At 41.1% G+C, this 20,703-nt stretch overlaps 1 protein-coding gene and 1 long non-coding RNA gene across 5 annotated transcripts in view; both read right to left on the reverse strand.

Moving 5' to 3' along the window:
* The window catches only part of DPP6 (dipeptidyl peptidase like 6), a 547,706-nt gene that overhangs the window by 363,098 nt on the left and 163,905 nt on the right, over window positions 1–20,703 (reverse strand). The gene's annotated exons all lie outside the window — the stretch shown is intronic.
* On the reverse strand, window positions 16,357–17,803 carry LOC113969306. Its single transcript, XR_003534819.1, has 3 exons — window positions 17,677–17,803; window positions 17,434–17,519; window positions 16,357–16,466 (listed from the first exon to the last, which is right to left on the reverse strand). It is a non-coding gene; the product is annotated as an uncharacterized LOC113969306 (long non-coding RNA).

The following is a 20,703-nucleotide window of genomic DNA, read 5'->3' on the forward strand; positions in this document are numbered from 1 at the left end:
CTGCCAGGAAGAAAATGAACACTATCAACTACTAAATCAAACCAACATGTTAGACACTGTGTGGAAAGGGAATTTAACATGGCGTGTGAGGGACATCCACTTCAGTGGAGCTAGGATTAATGGCAATAACCAGCTCTAATAACAAGAAAAGAGAGAAGAACCAACATGTCACAGACAGTATGTGGGATGGGAAAGGAATGACTCTGATATTTGCTCAAGTGGCTGTCAAGTATCTTGAGACTAAACCCTCATGGGTGAGGAAATGATGAAATGTCCCACAAGAGCCCAGTGTAAACACATGTAAAGTGATGCACGAAGGAGAAACAGTCCCAAAGTTTACACAGAGAGTGAAGGGTTTTGAGCAGTTTTGAGCAGTTAGCACCCAGGGAGGAGAGCCTGGGTTAAAATAAACAGATCTATGAAAATGTCAGCTGGTGACCAGGACCGTCAAGGATGCAAATCAAATAATGAGAAGCATTAGAAAAGAAACAGCGAACAAACCAGATACAGCTACAGGATAATATGCGGCCTACATACAGAATAGTGGAATGCAGGGAATGCTTGTTTATTTTATCTTCCAATATGACAACTATGCAACATCGCATATAAGGTCCTAAAAGCTTACATGTATTTAAAAGGTAATGGATAAATTCATTGAAGAAAAATTCATTTAGGACTACCACATGGACGGAGACCTGGCTTATGAAATTGCTGGAGGCTACAAAGACGTTCTTGAAAGTAGCTAGGAACATGTTCCTGGAATTTAAAAATCTATGAATTCCAAGATATTTAGGCAATATCTAAACAACCAAACCGTAAAAGTCTATTTTGTTTATACAGTATTCTTTTTTAGAATTTATTTGTTAATCAGCCACTGAACAGGAAAAACACTGTGATCATAATTTGCAGAGGATCTAGATACAGAAATGTGTTTTGTACTCAACGGCAAAGACAAATACACAGGAGACAAGGCTGATCTGCAAACAGCTTGAGAATAGATGAAAGAGCAAGTTAATTGGATAAATTTATTTTAATTGCTCATTGATCCAGCTCTAGCAATACCATAGCACAGCATTCTCATTTACTGCGGAAACTCAAGCAGCCTGATGTACTGTCTTGATTATCAAGGGAATAAGTTGTTGGTTAGGCTGCTTTATTCCTTCAGGGGGAAAAAAAGTTTTCTAGCTAAATTCTAATGGCATTAGCTCTTTTCATGCTTTATAGTAGAGTTTTGGATTGTCACAGAAACAGATAATCCCAAAGAACTCCGTCAAAGTGATCAAAATGTATGACATAGCAGTGTGCTTCTTAAAATGTCAGTTTGCTCTGTTAAATCGCTCTTAACCTGTAATAACCTTTTTTCTCAGCAGAAAGCTTTAAGAGTTGTTCACGTTTTGCATTATAACCTTGCTAAATGTCACCAGACTTAGAAATTCAAGAATATCAAGCTACCAGCAGCACCCTCACTTATTTATCAGAGAAATACAGAATGGTTTGGATTGGGAAGGACCTTAAAGACCATCTAGTTCCAGTTCCCCTGTCATGGGCAGGGACACCTTCCACTAGACCAGGTTGCTCAGAGCCCCATCCAACCTGGCCTTGAACACTTCCAGGGAAGGGCCAGCCACAACTTCCCTGGGCAACCTGTGCCAGGGCCTCACTACCCTCACAGTAAAGAATTTCTTCCTAATATCTAATCTGTATCTAACATCTTTCAGTTTAAATCTGTTACCTCTTGTCCCATCAATACATGCCCTTGTCAAAATGCCCTCTCCAGCTCACTTGTAGCCCCTTTAGGTACTGGAAGGTGCTCTAAGGTCTCCCCAGAGCCTTTTCTTATCCAGGCTGAACAACCCCAACCCTCAGCCTGTTTTCATAGCAGATGTGCTCCAGCCCTTTGAGCATCTTTCTGGCCTCCTCTGGGTTTGGTCCAACAAGACCACATCCTTCTTGTGTTGGGGACACCAGGTGTGGTCTCATGAGAGCAGAGCAGAAGTGGAGAATCCCCTCCCTTGACCTGCTGATCGTGCTGTTTTTGATGCAGCCCAGGACACATTTGGCTTTCTGGGCTGTGGGCACATGTTGCTGGGTCATGTTGAGCTTCTCGTCAACCAAGACCCTCAAGTCCTTCTCCTCAGAGCTGCTCTCAATCCATTGCCCACCCAGCCTGCCTTTGTGCCTATTTTCATTTATGGATTTTGCAAGATAGTGACTCATGAGAAAAGCTCTTTGTCTGCTACATAAGAGCTACAGACCTTCTCCTAGAATTGGCTGGGCAGATGACAACTCTCGCTCCCTGATTTTGTTTAATGGAACCCATGGGGAAAAAGTTTTCTGTTTAGCTCTTTCTCTGTTAGCCAAGCAGTAAAATGGGACTTTTTCCAGAAAAGGAATCATAACAGCTACCCCCAAAGCTTTCTCTGACTCACCCTCTTTTTCATGTGTCCCCCAACTCAACATATAACACAGTGAAATATCCTCCTTTTAGTTAAAAGCTGGGATAGCTCTAGAATAATGATCATCTCTGCAAGCAAGTATTTCAATAGGTAATTCTGCAGTAGGGACAGTTCATTACTTGATGATAGAGGATGGTGTCAAGCAACATGGGATCAATCACTTGTATCATTTAAAGAACCAGAATTCTTCTAAAATGGATATTTTTAAACTCACATTTTGTTAGAGAGCCATTACTCTGCAGGTGTATAGGAATGCCTTCTTGGCACTTAACCCAAAGGAGAGTAGCAGCAGCACTTCTCTGTTCGTGAGAAGCATTCACGACAGCAATGGATGCTGTGTCCTGTCACTGACTCCCTGGGACTTTATCAGTTACACATACATAGGTCTTGTTTCTGCATCTCTCTTCTCTGCCACCACAAAATTCCTCTGAAGCACACAACAAAAATCCCCCTTTTTTTGTTCTTAGCACATAGCCTGTACTTTCCATAGCAATAAAATCTACAGAAAGACATTGCTGAAGAATGCCCAGGAGAATTTCCAGTCCCTCACAGCATAGTTTCCCAACTACTGCTGACAGATGTTTTTCTCCGTTCTGAATTGTTCTCTTCACAAAAAGTACTCCATATTCTTTCCTAAAGCTATGTATAATTATAAAGTTCCTCCTAAAATCTAATCCACATATTATTGTTTCAAATTAAGATTTCCAAGTAGAAATTTTTATTACAAAAAAAAATCTTTGCATAACTGAGACACTTAAAATTGTTTCTCTCAGTTTTCTTTTTTTTTTTTTTTTCCCAACTAAATAAATACAGTTTTTCAAACTTCTGTCATGTTTCTCAACCCTTCTGAGTCCATCTGGACTCCTTCCAGTTTCCCTAATTTCCCTCCAAGCATTAGGCCCAGCATTCAATTTCAGAATTCTCTGGTACCAAATATAACTGAGTAATTACTTCCCATAACTTAAATATAACATATCTGTCAATATACCCTGGAATGAGCACAACCACTTCTGCAATTCAACACATTTTGAATCTATATTTAACTTGTCATATACTATATATATAAGCCACAAACCCCCTTTTCTGTAGGGAGCTGCTTAGGCAGCTTATTCCCCATTTTGTCCTGGTGTCTTTCCTTCCTAACTACAATACTCAGCTTTTTTTTTTCTTGTCTTTTATCTTATTGATTTCACACTGCCATTCACATTTATCATGATCATCTGAAATTCTATGCCTGTCCTCTTTCAGAGTGCTTGCAATTAGCAATTTCACAAATTTTAATTGTACTCTTTGTTCCATTATCCAAAATGCTTACAGAACAAATATGCAGATATAGTACACACTCTCTCCTCCTCATATTAAAATATCAACCTTTGTAAAATGAGTGCAAGCATGTGGAAATCTGTAGAAAGATATAATCGTGGTAAGTAAGACCTTTCTATTAAAGCAGAAAAAAAATTCCTCAGTTCAGAATTTGACCAATTCAAAGCTACTTTTCCCCAGTACCTTCTTTCAGGAATACTTGTAAAAGAAAGAGCTGAATGCAACCCTTTGTAGGGGTCTTGCAGTGCTCTTTACATGCTGACACACCACTCCCAAGGGAAACAGGCAATTAAACAGGGCATTGCAAAGTCATAAGTTCCAGATAGACACTAATGTTAACTTGGAATCCTGTTCTGCTTGGCAGCCAAACACCTGCATCAATGCAGGTGAAAAAGAGTTACCCAGCACAAGAAAATTGCCCATATAGGCTGAATTATAAGCTTGTGCCTAAATTGCTCAAATAAATCTCCTTAAAGAAGTGGTAGCCTGTTACTAATGCGCCTACTTCATTATTTAACACAGGAATGTAACTCCTCACTCTTCTCACAGGTACTGTCAGCTGTGCATTAAGAAAAATCGCCAAGCACAATTTACATTCACTTTCCAGATTAGTTTAGAAACAGTGGGCTTTCACTTCAAAGAAAAGTCAGAAAACACGAAATGACTTTGCAAAACATTAATCTTCCACTTAAAAATATTATTTGCAAAACATCAGTCTTCCATTTAAAAGTATTATCATCAGATGAATGTCCTGAACATTTCTTCTGATTCACTGAGCAGGCTCGAATTCTTCCCGTCAGGTTCAGAACACCATTTCAGGCATGAAGTGAACATAGTCTACCCATTTAAGGCCCTCTTATGTAGCTGCAGTCCCACAGCATCATGCAGTATTTATCCTCACCACACGCCCAGGAGGTCAGGAATGCTATTATCCCACTGTCACAGTGAAGGACTGGAAGCCCAACAGATGAATAACTGCTCATCCACACAGTAGGGCTCAGGATAGTGAGTCCCTAAGTTAGCACATCCTAACTCTACCCATGAGTCCCCTGAGAAATGTATTTTTGGGTGAACCATCGCTCAAGCACAATGTATTTGTTTTGCCAACCAGGCCTTTCACCACCATGACATGCACCAGCAGCATCGGATCCATGAGTCCCACTCACTGTAGATTTCTCCTGCACTCATAGGTTTACCTGTCAACACAGGGTACTGTGTGTTCTCAGCTGTTATTTCCTGCACTCTGAATTAGGATCACCGGGAAAAGTGTGGCAGGATACTGCTAACACAGCACAAGTTTTTAGGAGTTAACTCAAGGAGCTCCAAAACTCAGCCCCCCTTCCCTATGTAGTAAAAGAGAATATTTCAAAATATGCCTAACAGTTAAAAAGCCAGTTCAAATCATTAGCTTTTATTTAATATTATTTTCCACCTTGAACATTTCAGTTTGTGCAGTTATGTCTTAAGAAACCCAACTCCATGCTAATGTACAACTCCAAGCACTGCAGCACCACTGGCGTGTAATGAGATAACAGGTAACTTCTGCAGTTGTCATTTTTCCTAAGGAAGAAAATGCTCCCCAAAATCAGGTTTGGCCTAAAGAACCTGCAACATTGACAAGTCACCTGCTGTACTTCATCCTTTTGTTCAAACTTCATGGCATTAACCAGCTTCACATTTCTGCCCTTTGCAATGTTCATTATAAATCATTTTGTCCAAGGGTACTGCTTGCCCAGAAATATGCCTGTCTAGGGCAGGGCTGAAGCAAGAGGGTTAGCAGAGGTGTGAAAAAGCTGGAGTAACCACCTTGCAAAAAACCCCAAACGAAACCAACCAAACAAAAACAGAATCACATAGGAAGAAAACATTCCACGTCAATATAAGGCAGAAGGGGCAAATCCAGTCCTGCTGTAACCTGTGCTGCAATGGTGTCCTCAGATATCTGCCTCCAACACATCGTGAAATGGAAAATTCAGCGAAGCAATAACAGTGCCAACAGACCCATCTGAGTGCAGATCAGTGAAACGCTCATCACACTCAGGCCTGCACAGGATAACTCCAGTCTGCTCTCACAAGACTTCAGAACTTCTCTGCTCAGCATCATTCCTGCTGAATTCCCTCCTCCCAGGAAAGAGACCTCTGCTTACAACAACACCCACCCCCTTGAGCAAAACATGAAGGTTTCCAGTCACGCAAGAAAGTTTTTAGCCATCTCCTGATGGACACTGAGGCGTCTCCATCCAGAATTACAGGCTGCTCTCAGGCACACCTGATGTGTCTCTAAGAGATCCTCCCATCCCTGCTCCTTCACAGGCAGGAAGAGCTTGTGAGCTGGTTGGAGCCTAGGTCTGTTGGATTTAAATATTGCCAGCTGTCACAGCTCACTCAGGGCACTGAGTGCCCACCCCAGCCCGCCTACCTGTTTCACTGGAGCTGCCTCCTCTACAAAGAAGTCTTCCATGGCTGCAGCTGCTCACGTCTGTGCAAGGAACCGGGGCGAGGGGCGGGGATGGGGGTGGAGGGGAATCCTGGAAACTGGCACAACCTAGATACACAGACTGGCAGAGCTACCAACGTTTTTTTAAAAAAAATCTTAATTAATTACACAGAATCCAGCAAAATTCTGAACAACTGAGCCGACTCTCGGGTTGGTGTGGGGTTTTTTTAAGCGCTCATTACTCCGATGAGGCAGAAGGCACTTTCAAAGGCTCTTTGCTCTCTGCAGAGAAGTAAGCAAGGATGGCAGCCATCCTTTGAAGAAGGCACACCACCAGCAGCTATCAGTGTGCCTTGGCATGAAGCTAAAACAAGACCAGAAGGTGCTTTTTATCAGTAGTGTTACCTAAAAAGGGGCAGTTACTTACCCATTTTGCTGCTACAGTGGGGTTTAGAAGAGATACTGGAAGTGCAAATGTCCCTTTGGAGCAATAGCAGATGGGAAAAGTGAGAAAGAGGCATCCTACAAGGGCACATTAAAGGGGGACAGGCTTCACAGAGGTTGATCTTGTTCCACCAGTTATGGCCTCACATGGGTCAATGGCTTTGAGCGACTCCTAAGGGAAGAAATTCCTACCAGGACAACAGCTCAGGCACTGCCTTGTCTTCATCTGCAAAAACACCGCAGGATCTACCCGTGTGGCTGGGATCCATCTCCATGGCATTACTGGCAAAATTCCTTACTGATTCCTAGGGGTCAGCATCAGGCCTGTAGGCAAGGGATAAAACAACTCTCTGGGGAATACCGGTTCTTGCTGTAGTAGCTAAAAGTTTTCATAATTCACAAAGGATTTATTTAAAATAATCTGAACAGCTGTAAAAAGAAGCAGAGGATTCCTGAAGTAATAAAAATCTGTTCCCCAAAGAGCATGGATTTGGAAAAAAATTATTAATTGAAAAGTAAGTGATGTGGGATGGAGAGTCATATAACCGATGAAGGGGAAATGCACTTCAGATCTTCACAGAAACAAAATGAGTTGGAATCTCTTTCAGCTTTTCACATCACAGCTTTCTTCCCCGCAATCATATTTTTTTTCCTGATGTAAGTGGAGGAAATAGAGTTTGAAAGTTCAAGAAACTTGAAGGAACTCTGTAGAAAAATAAAATTACTCAGAAACTTGTTTTTGAAACTACTACAGTACAATCAGACACCAAAACCGAACCCTATTGGGTTCATTGCTAATGAAATGACCTTAAAAATCTACATTTCATTAAATGTGATATGCAATAAAATGCCACAGGGGAAACAATATTATTGTTTAGTAATATCAAAAGCTGTCATTTTCTGCAACAACCTGGGGCTACAGAAAAGCATATTCCCATGAATAATTAGTGTTTGGCATCCAGAAGTATTTTATCAAGAAAGCTGCCTTAGCTCTAAGTAGCACAACTAGAAATGTCGGATAGTATTGATGGAAGTTTAAGGGACTGTTGGTCTTATCTATAAATTTATCTTTGTAGAGTTAAAATCAGAACCTTTTCATTATTGTCAAATTATGTTTTAATATTAATGAAACTAAAGCCCCATGAACAGTTCTGTACAAGGAAGAAGAAAGAATCAATATATCATCAAGAAAATTACTTGCAACATTCTGACTTGAAAATGGCACTTTTCCATGTTAATAAATAGCGCAGTTCAGGAAATCACATAAGTAAATTTTAAATTTTAAGGAAAGAAGCCTTCTGGAACTGCACTTGATGCTTCAAAATCTAAGCTGCTCTCTTCATTTTAAAGGACAGACTTCACCACGTTTTACTATTTGTAGGAACTTTTGCTGCAAAAGTAAAATCTCATGACCTTTATGGCCTTTTTCACTTGTTTGCAATTAATAGTTCCTTTCTATTTCTGAAAGCTGGGGGCAGAAAGAAAAAGAACACAGCTTATGGTGTATTACCTGCTGGTATTTCTAAAGGACTTGAGCACAGGAAATTACTAGATATCAGTTTCTCTGCAGTAACTATGCACAATTTCACTTTTATGACCTGGCAGTCAGAGGTAAATGTAAGGTAAGCTGAGTTAATCAAGCCTGGGCTGATTGAATGATATCTGGAGCAAAAGGGGAACAAGCTGCCTCACAGAGCTGATGGTGGAGCAAGACAGATGTGTATCAACAATCCTAAAGCAGCTGTTCTGAAGCAAGTCCTGTAGTGCAGTAACAGGTTCACATGGCAAAGCTTTCCCAAATCAGAGAGATTAATACATTCATCAACCATAAAGGATGTTTACAGTCATTTATCCAAAAATCTTGATGGTTGCAGGTCTTCTCTCAATATGAATTCTGTTTGCATGAGACAATTCATTAGTCTTGACTAAAAAATTTCCCAGGTTGGAGCTCATTACAAATAACTCTCGGTAAGTTTTTCAACCAGCAGTCTATGCCTACTTGCCTCATTTGGAAACATTTTCCTACCTTCAGTTTTCTTTGCTCTGCTCGATTTTCCTCTTTTTCAAGCAGATCAAAGACACAATAAAGCCCTGAACTTTCACTTCAACAAACAAACATTTCAAACTCACTCAACTGAGTGAGGCATATTTTTCCTTCTCTTATGCAACATCAGAACATCTCTGGATCCTCTTCATTGTGCTCAGCACTCTTTTTGAAACATGGACACTTGTCACTCATGTAATTTTTAATTAACAATCCCTTCAGGGTCAGTCAAAATCTACTGTAATTTCCTTCTTCTTACTGAAGGGTCAAATACTTGTGAACATTTTTGGACACACTAATCTAAGGGGAGCTTGTCCTTTGCTTGATATCCCTCAATGACACCAAGATTGTTTTTCCACAGACATTACTTCCCTCACCCATATGACCCATATTTTTTTTGTTGTCATGTGTGACTTTCCTGAAATATATGGGTTTTGTGTTCTTTCAGCTTACCAACAGATCCCAGCTGTCATGTGTCCATCCCATTATCTTTAGCATTGACACAAAAGTCAGTATAATACAATCAGAAGACTTGTTCTGCCATCACTTCATGTATTCTTATGGTTGACTTACATAAGGTTTGAGACAGTGGATCAAGAACCAGCTCGTACAGGACTGAAAAGTCCATTTGTTCTGTGATGATTCTCCATATACAATTATACTGTGATACAGTCATTGACCAGATGATAGCCAAACCAGGCTGCACATGTTGAAAACACTGATATCTTTGGGACGTCATCACCTTTATATCTTCTGACCAAAGGCCTAGAAACTCAATCTTCTAATTTATTATAACAATTACTACTAATGATTTTTTCTTTACTTGCGTCTTGACTTATAGTATTTTTATATTTATAATTCCTTCCTTATTAGCATTTAAAAACCTCCTTGCACTTTTTCCTCAAAAAAACATAGGATAGAAATGAAAAACAGTAATCATTTTTTTCTCAACTGAGTGGTCAGGTCACTTAGAGGACTGAATACACAGTGAGCAGAATACACAGTGAGAGATCCTCTTGTTAAAGTTAGGGTGTCTGAAACTTTCCTGAGCTTCAGTTCCCTAAAGTTCATGGCCTTCAGCAGTTATTGGACTCAAACTGACATGCAAAAAATCACAGCAAACCTCTGACAAAGTTGTCAGCTTTTGGTTGGCCTTTCTCTTTTGAGATTATGTCATTTCTACTTGATTTCTCTGTGAAACTATTAAGGAATCCAGCCTTGCTTGAAGAAATCTCAACCCTTAGTCAACCTTCAGAGGAACCCAACCTTAACTTTGGGAACTTAAAGCCAGAAAAGTTTAACTTGCACCCGGCTTCTCTCACAAATATTCTGCACAGGTCAGATGATGAGCAACATGAGTGTATCACACATTGTCACACACATGTTGACATGAATTCAGGAAATAACAGTGGTATCCTCCCAATCACACCAAACTCAACCAGGGATACAAGGCCATGACAAGATGCTGAGAACTTGAAATACTCTTGGCTTTGTTCAAGCTACAGACAGGAAAGAACCATAATCTTTTCTAGTTCTCTTTTCAGCAATGTTATTTACTTTGCTTCCTTTTACCAAGTATTTGGAAGAAAGTTATAACAATTATAATCTCTGAAAAAAAGAAATCCTCTGATTTAATGATCTTTGCATTGTAAACAGAGAGTTTGGGACTGAAGAATATTTTTAAAAATCCAAATAGCACAGCTCAGTTTTATTCCTTCTTTGATACTGTTCTTTTTTATGTTGCTACGGTATGTCTGCTCCGTGTGAAAGTGAGGTTGCTATGGAAACTACTCATTATTTTTCAATAGTAGGCTAGCTACTTAATAAAAATCCTACATCTTTTTAATCCCCAGAGAGTCTTAATTTATCCCATACACAGACTTTCCTTCTTGACAGTTCCTTTAATATTCACTGCACTGCAGTGCACATTAATCTGAACATGTCTAACAAATCCACAACTTCTGAAATCAACTTTCCAGCAAAGTTTGATTTAAAAATAATATTTTTTTAGCTTGTCTTTTACCTGCTTATACTCCTGTGAAAGATTGTAGGTATGAACAGTAAAGAGAAGAGCAGGCCTGTGTAAGAATCAGACATGGAAAAATAAAATTTAAAACTTCCTTCATCTATAATAAATGGTAAAAACTGCAGGAAGGGAAGATGGACCATAGTCAGAAGTGTTAGCCTGGAATTTGGAGTTAATTCCTTCCGGTGCCACAATCTTCCCTGGCCAGCCCAGGCAATGCTCTTGGTCTCTTCTTCCCTCAATTCACCACCTATAAAACAGGTGGTGACTATCTGGAAAATTGGAGCCAATTTCTTATTCGGAAACTGGAGCCCTCCCTATCTGACAGATGAAATGCACCAATGATCATCTCAAGCACTAAAGCAACAAACCACATCAGGGCAGAGGGTGGGACACTCCACATTGTCACCATGTGTTATAACCTACCACTTCTCTGCTTAGACATCACACTGTCCCTCCTTTAGTTTTTGGGGTTTTTTTAAAGAAGTGAATGAAGTAACTAATTATGATGAGTCAATTAACCCTTTCCTACCCAAACCCTTCTATATTATTAGGTCAAATGAGAGAATGTTGTTGGTTAAAGGTCCCAATATCAGAACATCTGTTAGTGCTTGAAAGAGTCTCCTCAAAAGGACTAGGATCTCTTAGACCAAATATTCATTCCCCCCTGAGGATGTGACTATTCCAAAATATTCATTCCCCTCCAAGAATCTGGCTATTCCCGAATTTCTTCTACTTATTTGAGGCAGATCAGTGGCATCTCAGTGGAGCAGCTCTCATCAGAAGACAGAAAACTAAAAGAGCTGCAGTAGCTAATTCTCTCATACCCCCTATGTTAGGCATGTTTAAAGCACTTCCTCAGATTAATAGAGACTTTAACTGCCTTGACAAATTACAAAATCCATCCAATAATACACACTGAGCAACAACAGACACTACAGAGTTTAATGAAAGCTGAATTAGGCTAAAACAAAATTAAACTATCTCAAGTATTTCAGAGATGACAAACAACAGTTCCATGGTTGTCGCTGTGACTCCTTATTTTCCTCTAAACACACTTGCACACATTTCATATGTCCTATCACATGTAAACCTGATTAAAATTCAGCCACGTATGAGAAGGAAAATTTCCACTAAAGGGAAATTTTTAAAGTTAACAGGTTTAGATTTAAGTCTCCCTACATATAATCAGCTTTTCCTTATGGGATTTTTAAGAAGAACTGGCTTTCTTATTCACTACCTATGAGTCCTTGCACTGTGCCATTTAATCTAATTTTTAACAAAGGAAAGAAAACACTGGAGCTTTTATGTAGTTCCACAAACTCTCCTACTAGCAGGCTGCTTACATGTATTACATATCAACATCAGATAACATAAATAGATCAATAATTTGCCACACTCAGTCTGAAAGGTTTAAAGCTTCAAATACATTTACCTCTGATTCAGGTAAAAGACTGCCAACATACTTAATATTCTCCCTAACCTTTTTGTCTGGTGCATATTACTGTGCTAGGACAAGAAATTCCAGAATTTATTCTTGTTCACTGTAATTGAAACTCCTTCCTGCAAGAGTTTTTGCCTTTTTCCTGACCTCAGCTCAGAAAAAAAATTCTCCTTGACTCTTTCTATATTGCAATTTTACTTCATTGAACTCTGTCACTTTTTTAACATTTCCCAAAAGACAGAATATGACCTACAATGATTTTCAAAGTTATATAGTCCTGAACCTACAAAGCTCATAAATATATCCCAAATAGCTTAACTGAACCAAAGTTAGTGGTATGTTGTAGGTGGAAACCCAGAAAGAATTATAAATTTTATCCAAGCAGATTTAAATAAGAAACCTGAAATTGAGAACAGATTAATTAAATCAGGGGAGCAGAGGGGGAGTATAACAGAGTGTTGGTAGTGTAGAGTATTAAAGCATTGCCAATGGGGCTCTGGAGCTCTTTTCTGAGCCTTATTTCTCTTAGCAGAAAGAATTTCTGCTCAGCAAACCCTGCCCTCTGGTGACTAAATGCCATTAGTGCCATGCATATATAAGCATTCAAGGGTTTGCCTATTTGCACATAGATTGCAATGAAAAATACAAGCAAAAATCCATTCAGTGATATGCTTTGGATTTTATTTATTTACTCTTAAGGCATTAATAAAAATGCTGACTTTTTTTCTTCTGTTTCATAGAAATCTTCATGCTACCTACCCTGTGCATTAGGTACATAAAAATTCATACTGTATTCACCCTTTTTCTCTTCTCTGAAAACAACCACTCTTTCCAGATTGATCACACAGTACTATAGAATTATTGTCCAGCCTCATCCTTCTACCACTGCAAGAGCAGATGTCTCAGCCAGTCAGGCTGAAGAACATCCTTGAGCCCATCTCTGGCCCCACACCTGCAGAGCAGAGATACACATTTTACACATGGGCCATTGCAACTTTGAAATAACCATGACATGCTGGTTAAAAAAAAATAAATATGGACATCATAAATTATTGGCATAATCAGGGTCCAAAAATTATCACTTTTGTACAGTCACAAATCAAAGCCTTCCACAGACAATGGGAAAGTTGTGAAATCCAGATCTTTGGCAAAAGCCTTTTTTCAGACTTCCTATTCAACATCTAAGTTTAAAGCCATTTGATTAATTATTTTGCCAAACAGGTATCATGTCAGCACACAACTCTGCTCCTGTCTGAACCATATAAACAGTGTATGCTCCTCTCCCACTATGCTATGATTTATGTGGTTGTAGCACAGATAACTTTATGATTGCTATAAACCAAAATCCAAGCAGTCACCAAAAACAAAATAGGACTTGAGGGGCAGAGATCAGTGGGACACTGGATTTTTAGAGCAGTTTCCAGAGTTTATGGATGCACTGGCAACTCTGCTGAGAGCCTCCAGGTGCACGCACTGTGTTTCTCTTTGAAAACTGAGGAGTTACCAGAATTTTCAATAGTTGATTTGGTTTTTTTCCCTGCAGATTGTTAAGTAGCATCAAGGCTAAAGCTTGTCATGCTGAGACACATCTGGAGGGGCAGGTAGAAAGGCAAGTAGAAATGCTGCCTAGTGGCTCTGCATCCCAACCTGCCCGTCCCAGGCTGGGAGTTGCACCGTGGAAGAAGAGTTGGGTGCCAAGTTGCAGACAAATCTTGAATACTGGCTCTAGGTGACCCACAGAGCAGTCAGCTGGGACTGGACAATAGCTGAAAGACTGGAAACAGATGGGGAAAAAAACACTGAACTGAGAACATTTCTGTTGCTCTCATTACACAAATGTCTGTGGGGCCACATGATGACACACAGTAGAGAAGCAAGAAATAGCCCTGGCAAACAGATGAAAGACAGAACTCACCCTCTGCCCCAGAACTCACCCTCTGCTTCCAGCACCAGAGCTGTCAGTTAATTCCATTCTTTTCAGTTCCCTGTCTTTGCCACGAGAGACCCAAAAATGAAAAATACCCTTAACCCTCATCCAGTGGATGGGCTAGGGAGAGAAAGGTGGTATTGCTCAGCAATGGAGGCTGCCTGCTTGCTCCCCAGGCCTATCATGTAAGTCAGCAAGGCTGCTCCCCTTCCCTCAGGGGATTCACTGGGAAAGCAGAACACCTGCAGAGACCCAACTCTGCAAGAGCAGTGTGAGTCCTCTTGGAGCTGCTCTGGACATGTGCCCTCCTGCACAGCCAAAGGCAAGGAGTGTGCCACATGCAAGAACAAGGCCAGCAAACAGCCTGAAGTTGCACCAGGGGAGGCTTAGATTGTATAGCAGGAAAAATTTCTTCACTGAAAGGGTGTTCAAGCACTGGAACAGGCTGCCTAGGGAAGTGGTGGAATCACCATTCCTAAAAGAGTTAAAAAAAAATCGTGTGGATATGGCACTTGGGGACATGGTTTAGTGGTGAACATTGCAATGCTGGGTTAATAGTCAGACCTGATGATCTTGGAGGTCTTTTCTAACCTTAACAACTCTTTGATTCTATGATTCCTGAGGCGAGGGCAAAGCAGGCATGAAAAAACAAATAAAGCAGTAAGAACAACAGAGCTAAAAGCACAATCAAGAGAACAATTATCAACCTAGGAGGAGAGACATTTTATGCCTTGCTACTTTCTCTCAATCACAGTGCTACCGCTAATTAGAACAGATAAAATTTTCAGGCAGAGTGGGATTTTCAAGTTGATGGTGCCCTTAAAAATGTTTTCTGGCTTTCATTGCTATTCATGAAACAGGAGTTTGCTCTCACTTACCTTGACTCAGCAAAGGGCTTACATGTGCTCAGGTTTAAGTACGTGCTTAAGACAGCATCTAGTGAGAATATGGGTCTTCTGCTCTTCTGCTGAGCCAAGAGCCCCGTGAGGAGTGACTGGAGCTCTTGTCTCCAAGGCAAGGAGGCAGGATGTGCAATCTGATCTCCAGCAGCTGCAGCAGGGCGTATGAGGGTCAGGTGTGTCTCTGGGGTGAGGGCATGACTGATGCAAGCTTAAGGTTGATGTGGGTACAGGCTCAAAATTAGTCAATGTGACACTTAAGAGGCTCAGATCTACTATGGAGCTGAAGAGGTGTCATCAGATAATAGGTGCCATAAAACTAGCAAATGTGGGGCACAACCAGCACTTGGAGCAGTGGCAGAAGCCAGAGCACCCTGCCATCACTGCAAGCTTAGAAAACTGAGTTCAACACAGATTTCTACAGAAAGATTCCATAGCAGGAGGATAAGCCGTCTTACTAGCCAGGGAGATGGGCTGTGCCACTCTCAGATGCCTTGAGGATGATGAAACATCAGGAGGCAACTCAAAAAACAAGGATCCTCCAAAATCTTTTACGTGTGGCACCAGTCTCCTAACAATCAGGACTGAAATTGTAGAGAAAAACAGCTAAAACAGACAATGCAGACAGTGGCTTCAGCCCTGAATTTGCCATCTGAGTCCACACAGCACAGCTCCATCAGCTCTTGTAATGCACAGGGCAGTGCCAATGCAGAGGAGTTTTCTTCTGTTGCAATGATCATCAAATTGCTGATTTACTGACAACATGCTGAATGGCTTGGAGACACAGAGAACATTGCTTTATTGCTGACAAGGCTGAGCCTGTTCTTAGTACCAAAGTGCTGGAAAATGAGGAAGAAAAAAGAAGAGGCAATTTACTTGTTATTGTCTTGTCTCCAGTTCTGTCACTTGCTTTATATTCTTGTTTTTGTCTCCTCATCTGCTCCTGCCATAAATTTCTGGCTGTGCTTGTAAAGCCTTTTACCTGTACACCAGTGCCCAAGGGATGCAAGCCATACACAGGGCTTACCTTCTGTTGCAGGGCCTCCAGAGGGCACAACCAGAGGGTTTGAGGGAACACTGTGATCTTCATTTCAGTGACACATCCTGTTCATGCTATTTTAATTGTGGTTTAGTGGCTTACAGCCAAGGCAAGGAGTGAATTTCAGGGCAGAAGGCAGACAGCTTTATACTTTCACTCCAGTCTCTGATACCAGACGTGGCTTCAAACCACCCCATAGCTTGAAAAGTGCATTACAATGCAGGAGTGTGCCAGCCTGGTGGCAAAGCCACTTGGATGAAAAGAAACGACACGCATCTATTCTTTCCTCCTTTTTCTATGCACTGTCCGTTACTCACTTTCTCAGTTTGTCTTCTCTCTCTTTTATCTTCACCTATTTTCCTGGAAATTTGGAGAAATTCTATAGCAGCTTGAAAGTCGTGAATTTTACACAACTCTCACCTGAACACTGAAAATCAAAGTCAAGTCTGAGTCACACTGCTTAGGAGAGACTGGTGCCTTCTCTCTCTACTCCAGCACAAACTCACAGCATGAGGGCAAAAATGCAGCAAATCTGGGCTCCCACACACCTTCCTGGGAAGCAGCACGTTAACTTCATGGTAATTTCATCTGCCTTCCCTATGCCTCCTCCCCACACCATGTATTTCCTACACACTGCTAATGCAATCCAGAGACCTCTAGAATATCCAGATCTTCACTAGTCACCCCCATTTTGGGAAACTGAATGAGGTTTTCACCTTGCTGGTAAATTATAACACATTTCTCACCTAGAGTAGCTTGGCAAATTTATGGCATGGCACCCATGGATTGCTCTGACCAGACACAAGGTCAGCCTCTGCCCCAGTTTCTGTTTTCTAGGCAGTAATTTAGACTGCAGAGGGGAGCCCTGTTCCTTGATATACTGAGTTAGGACATGAGGGAAACTATTCCACTCACTGTGTCCCAAAAAAAGGGGCTACCCTACTGGTTATCAGAAAGAAAGGGGATGGGGGCTGGCCAGGTCCTTTATGGAAACACAGAACTGTTGGCTTCACTGCAGGGGTAGGGCAAGAAGTGAAGGGTCACATCAGGGCTCAGATGTGTAGGAACAGCAATGCTTTTATTACTTTATCCTCTTACAAAAGACCTCTTTCTTTCCTTCTTTCCTTCTTTCCTTCTTTCCTTTCCCTTCCCAACAGCAGACAGTTAAACTGTGAAGCTCATTGCCCCAGGATTCTGTGTATGCCAGAATTTTATATGTGTTTGTGTGAAAAATCCAGTGGCATGGCCTCGGGCACAGAACCATCCTCGGCCACAGGCTGCAGGGAGGACACATGGGGGGAGCTACACAGTCTGTTTACACTGGACTAATATTCTTTCTCTAGGCAACTGCTATTGGCAATTGTCAAAGAGATGAAAGCAGAAAATATTTTGACCTTTTGAGTGATCCAGTATGCATTCTGCTATGTTTTAGTACCGGAATTTATTTGGTGACTCCAGCTTTCTTTCTGAACCTTAACACCTGAAATTATAGAAGCAAAACATAAAAGGCCTCAAGGGACTTGTAATCATTTAATCTCCTGATTATCTCAATCAAAACTTAAATAGTGGAGGCTTGAGTTTATAGATGCTGGGAATTGACAGTATTAATGATGCACATCTTCCTTTTCAATACTTACCTGCTCCATTTCTCCATGACAGTGCACTGCTCAGCTCATGTTTTCTCCTGCTGTGCTGAGCCAGGAAGAGCCTGGGGGGCAGCAGCAGTAGAGAAGTTAAGACTGTGCATTGCTCTGAATGCTCCTCTGAGTCTACGTGTTCGTGACACATAACACAGAATGGCACATGCATGACCTGCCAGATAACACACTACCTGCTCCTGTGATGCAACAGGAACCATGATGGGAATCTTTCAAGTGCCTCCATATCCTGTGCACCTTCCCAGCAGCAACATGGGAGCAGAAAAGTACCATGTTTGCTACCAGGAGGGAAAGAAAGCTGTACAGGACTGTTCCAAATGGCAAAACAGGCCTGCACAGCTAAAGCTGAAAAACAAGCCCTGCTTACCTGCTACCAACAGTTGATCGATGTTCAGGCCAGTGGTTTTTTGGGGATTTCCATTGACTTTGTTTCTTAAAAGGAAGGGGTTCACTACTCTCTACATTGATCTGGAAACTGGCAGTTGAGAGGAATGGCAAAGTAATGCCAAATCACAGATCTCATGTCATCCCATTAGTGGTGTCTCAATACAGCAGCTATAACCCAGGCTCCACTGAAACCAATACCCACCATGGCCCTCACAGGATAGAACTTCAAAACACCTACAGAGAGAGATTAGTACACACGTGGCCAGCTGGTTTGTTTTAAGCTGAGATCCACAGCTTAGATCACAGGGTCATTCTCAAGCCCTGAGGCTGGCCATGAACAATTTATATTCCATGGCCCATATCCCATCCCAAATCAGCACATGCAGCTCCCAGAGGCATTCAGCAGGGTTTGTTCTCTGAAATGAGGGGCTCATTGAGATTCAAGTTACAAAACAGGTTACTTCAGGGATGCCCATAGTTTGAATAATTTAAAGTCAAACTGGACAAACACAAGAATGTATTATTATGCAGCAAAGCCCATTCTGGAAGGATAGGAGATAACCTTCTTGGTCTCATCTCTCTCCTCATCACTTCAGCTGTGTTAAGAACTTCAGCTGAAAAAAATGTTTTTCCTGGTGGAGTAACATTAGAGTCATCCTGTGAAGTGCCTGTTAAAAAATCAGACCTAAGTACACCAGGAAAACCAGCATTACCTGCAGTGCTGAGGACTTAGAAATGTATCTGTTGAAGCACCAGATCTCTTCAAATCAGCTTTTCCAGCAGTTTGAATTTCAATTTCACCACACGCAAAGTTATCCAGGTTATTTTACCATCTACCCTATTAGCCCTCAACAGGAAGGAGGAATTAATATCTCTCTCTGCATCAGTAGTGGCTCCTGTCAAAATTTTTTTTACACATATTCCAAGACCATTCTCTTGGTCCTTTTTCTACCATTATCGTACTTTTATTTCTGCTCTTTCTCTCAATAGGCTGTTGTGTTTTATCACACACCTATAGTATATTTTGGGCAAGAGAAATTCTTCTCCTCCACTTTCTTTCTTTTATCCTGAATTTCATTTGGTGTCTGCATGCAGAAGCCATGAATCCACCGTTTATGTGGCAAGGTGCAAGATTCTAGGCCAGTTCCACAGAGATATTTAAATGCCAAAGCCCTGTAGAGCTCTGTTCTTTCCCATAACCAGACTCTAATGTTCAAGTTAATTATTCTTATTATTTGTAATATGTTTTATCAATAAAGAGCAGTACATTCTAAATCTTTGCATTCTGTTAAAAATATGACAAATACTACTAAAAGTGAGCTTGTTTACTCAAAATCCTGCAATATCATTCCACAGAATTTTCATTCTGATCAGTCCCATAGACAATAAACAGGCAATTTGCTGACTCCTAAGTGGTAAGAAGTAATTTGAATTTCATGACAAGAGATATGGATCAGTGAGAAATAAATTAAGAAATGCAGTATATCTTCATACCCAGTGATAGGAGACTGCAGCCCACACTTGCTTTGTTTTAGCAAGTTCGGGTCCCTGGAGCAGTTAAGTCCCAGCAGCAAGTTCAGCAAGGTCGGCCATGCAAACACAAACTTCTTGTCTCTGGCAGCCACAGGGAGCTCACAGTGAGATTTGTGCTGCCAGGACTAAACTCCTAATGGCACCCAGTCAAAATAACCTTTTATCAAACATGGGTGCACCTACAGGAGTTGCAGCTCTACCTCCACAGTTGCAGCAATTCTTTTCCAAACCTTTGCAGGAGCATATCAAGGAGGTTTTTTCTGACATGAAATGTCATATGTAGGAAAAGAAGTTAAAAAAAGGAAGTGATGTTAGCACAAACCCACATGAATAATGCACAAGTTTCTTCCCCTACCAAATATATTGAATGATAGAAAGGTTTTCAGCCTCCCAGCAGAGATCAGTGCTTGAAATCTGAAGCCAGACAAATTCAGGCAAAGCCAGGTGAAAAATGAGGCACATAGCAAAGTCATTAATGACTGCATGACTTAAACACCTTGATGGATTCTCTGTCACCAGGGCATGCTCAGAACATGATTACACTCCATCTCAAACAGTTCCTCAGCTCAGAGCTGGCATAACTCATGGAAGCTCATGACCTGCAGAAGGAAGGTGTCAGTCAGACAACTCCAGAACAATTCAATCTCATGTAAAACTTTGCAGTCTTGAAGATGCATTCCAGCCACAACCAGCACCAACACTCCCTGCATTGTTGCATAATGTCTGGATGGAGCTCTGGCTCCATCAGCATCTGCCACACAGCCCTGGCAGCAGCACCTCCCCTTATTCCATAAGCAAAGGGTGTGCAACTTTTCCTGAGCAAGAACCTTCCTATGGTCTTCACTGGGCTAAAAGAGATGGATGGATGGATGGATGGATGGATGGATGGATGGATGGATGACAGATGTGTTCCATGTACAACATCTGATCTGTGAGCTACCAGAAGGACCACAATAGATTAGATGATTGCAATTAATTTAATCTTCTAGAGTAGCCAAACACATCTGTATCAAGTGCACCATTTCTTAACTTACTGCAGTTCAGTCTAGACTGACATGACACACCAGGAAAGTATCCTTATGAGTT

Source organism: Neopelma chrysocephalum, unplaced genomic scaffold, assembly GCF_003984885.1.
Source record: "Neopelma chrysocephalum unplaced genomic scaffold, ASM398488v2 Primary Assembly neopelma1_72, whole genome shotgun sequence".
Lineage (NCBI taxonomy): Eukaryota > Metazoa > Chordata > Aves > Passeriformes > Pipridae > Neopelma > Neopelma chrysocephalum.